Below are 3,323 nucleotides of genomic sequence, written 5' to 3'. Positions count from 1 at the left end.
ACGTATTCTTTGGCGAGATAAATTTTAAAACGATTATCGAGAACGTAGAACGAGTGGGCGGAGACGCGTCGCGATCGGTTCCGATAAAACGTCTCGAATCTGAGAGAGAGTGGTCTGTTCGACTTGGAAAAACACGGAACGGCGAGAGTCGGCGTTTTCATCGAGACGCTTTTAGAACGAGAAACTAGGGGAATTAGAATTGACGCGCATTGGTTTCTCAAGTTTCGCAACATCCGGTGTCGTGTCCCGGAGCAGCGGAACACGCGCACGATCTCTCTCGATGGACGGCCGCGTAGAGGAACACAAGGTCAGTGCGTGGATTTAAAGAGCAGAAACGGGAACGCGGACGAAACTTTTTCCGACGTGTGCGTGTGCGTGTGCGTAGTGGTAAATGACGTAAATGCACTCGCTGACGAGTCGATAAGAATTTTGACGCCTCCGTTGAACCGGGAACGAGGAAGCCTAGCGCGAAGGGTCAAAAGGGCGAAAAGTCACGATTACGAAACGCGACCGCGAATCTAAGGAGATATCTTTTTTCCCTTCGCAACGCAACACTCTTGGTGTGCGCGCATTATCTGAAAAAAGCTGAACCACTCGTGTCCGCGAGACCTGTTGCGCGTGTGCTGCTTTTCGTCGCTTCCTTTCACGTGGGACACGTGGGACACGCGAGCGTCAACGACCATTTTCTCCCGCGAATGCACATATGTGTAGACGCGTGTGGCGCAGGTGGCGCTATGACGCAAACCTTTTATCACTTATTCGCCTTCTAGCTGATATCCGAGTACGTATAAAGCAAATTCGTTTCGTTCGACACGTATGAATGTAGCACGGCGGAGGGGTGGAGGATTCATGTGACCCACTTATAAAACGGCGAGAAAAAGCCCGTTCTCAGATTGATCGCTCGTCGGTCCAAGCAAATTTCTCGATTCGAGGAATTAATCGCTGATTAATGGTTCATTGATTATAGAAAAATAACGTAATACATGTAGGAGAGGACTCGTAAAGCATTTACCGGGGTTCGTTAACCCTTCTTAAATCGTGCGCGCAATTCTCGACCACCGCCTACCAGCCTACCGCAGAACAGATACGGCTGTTGCGTTTTTCCGAACCTTCTCTACCCGGAATCAGTTTTTTTCTCGCTGGAAAATTGCACGTGTCGCTTGCAAGAGGAAAAGAAAAATAAGAGGAGGGGAGCAGTTGACGTGTGCTCGAGTTTACCCTGGAACCTTGAACGGTGGCCATTGTTGCGGCAAACGTGTGGGAAAAACTATATATTACGGAGGGAACGAAGAGTTTGCGGTTCATTCATGGCGAGTCTCTGAATGGCGAGAGAAAGAGGGAACGATCTATGCACAGGACGTGGTACGCAGAGAGGCACGCACACGGCCGTACATATATGCATGTATGTATGTACGCGCGTGCTGCAACAGCTTAAATAAATGGCGTGGTTGGGAAGCGACCGTTCTCGAATCGCGGTGAATCTGGTGTTGCCCTCGCGGAAACTGTCGAGAGCGCCCATTATATAACGGCCCATATGTTAAGTACCCACACATTCGATACTACTACCGCTTAGATAAAGGATGTCTGTAAAAAGACCCACAGTGATGGCGCATTGTGAAGCGAGCCAGCCGGCCATAAAAAGCACCGCTAAGGCGGTCGTAAAGCGCGGCAAAAACTCGCGAAATAAAGCACGAACCGAAGAAGACCAAGTACTTACCGTACTTACGTCCGGTCGGCTACCGTCCGTTTCTCCGCCTTTGCCAGTTCGTACGTTATTCTTCGAGAGCTCTATAGTTTCCGGTTGGTCGAGTCGAAATTGAGAACCTCTGCGCCTCGAAGGAGTTCCCACGCTGCGCCTCGCGTCACACACGGCTATATCGCGCGGTGCCGGTCCAACCAATAGGACTTGGTTGATTGGCCGATCCGAGAGAGAACAAACACGCTTACTCGCGTACGGAGCTGCCGCGACCGTCCTTTGTCTATCCGCTAATTTCGATTACCTCACCGTTACTTTTTTCCTCTTTGTCCGCTACATGGTCTAGGACCAACCTCGCGATATCGTTGGATAGCGGGAAAATGGAACATTCTCTATACCCGCGGATAGAAGGAGATTGGAGACGGAAGGAGACGTAAGCACAAGAGCTAGAAGAAAGGGAGAGGAATGCAAGGCAAGGCAGAGAAGAGGGAGAAATATTCTCGTCGCGAGTGCGCGTGAGAGCAGCTCGGACCCCCCCGCCGCCGATCGGCTGCTATCGGCGGCCTACTTGCTCTACCTCTAGTCTCGTACTACGTTCCAAAAATGGTCCATCCGCTGGCGGAGTCGCGGCTGATCTCGGTCGGTGTCGTACCAAGGAGGGCGAAGCGGGAGAGCTGGAGGAAGATAGGCGCCGGGCGCGATGATGCCTTGCGTAGCGAGAAAATATTTGCACAGCGTACGATACGGATATTTGCGCAACGTTTAAATTAGCGGTGGTCTTTGGAACAGTGGGAATTCGCGAGTGGATCGGGTGTCGTGTCGAGAGACGCGGACGGTGCCCGAAGGAGATCGCGCGATAAACGAACGCTAGTCGTCTGTTTACACCGATTTACACCGAACGGGTTCACAGCCGGTGTAATTCCGGCACGTGTAAAACTTTCAAGGACGAGGCGTGTCTCGGAGAGCGTTACGCAAGCGGAAAACGGAAGCGTCGCGCGTTTCTCTAATTAGCCGGCGAGAGAGGTGTCGAGAGGGAGGGAGGGAGGGAGGGAGAGAGCGCTGGAAAAGGGACGAGGGGAGAGCAGGCAGGGTCACGTAGCCGCGACGCACGTGCGTAGGAGCCCGCAAGAATTCGCGCACGCGTTAACCGCATGACGTCAACGCGCGTCTCGGAACAGCTGACCGCATTCCACGATAATTGTTTTGCATAACCGCGTGGTGGTAGGCGAGGCGTCGGTTCCTGCGAAGGAGGACAGCGGGCGGTTTTCGCGAATTCGTTCTCTCCGACGCGAAGGTTGTCGGAGAGGAAGAAAAAAGAGAGAGAACGGACGGGGAGGGGAGAAAATTGGAAAGGGGCCCTGTCGGGTTGACTGGTGGGGGATCCTCCCCCCGTCCTCTAGATCGACGCGACGACGGCCCTGTCCGGTCGTCGATAGTTTCGCGGGCAGCGTGTTGGCTTTTAAAGTTTAAAGAGCCAATCGCGAGGACGGCGGTGCCGGGAGTAGCAGCGTCTAGGCATGCCAGCGGTTCTCAAATCGTGCCGCCGGACTTTAAACTCCTCCTTAGCCTGGACAGGAGAGGGTTGAGAAAGGAGGCAGCAGGTAGCGCGGCGAGGAATGCGCGGTGA

Source organism: Habropoda laboriosa, unplaced genomic scaffold (assembly GCF_001263275.1).
Source record: "Habropoda laboriosa isolate 0110345459 unplaced genomic scaffold, ASM126327v1 scaffold33, whole genome shotgun sequence".
Taxonomy (NCBI): Eukaryota; Metazoa; Arthropoda; class Insecta; order Hymenoptera; family Apidae; genus Habropoda; species Habropoda laboriosa.
This window is presented reverse-complemented; position numbering follows the sequence as displayed.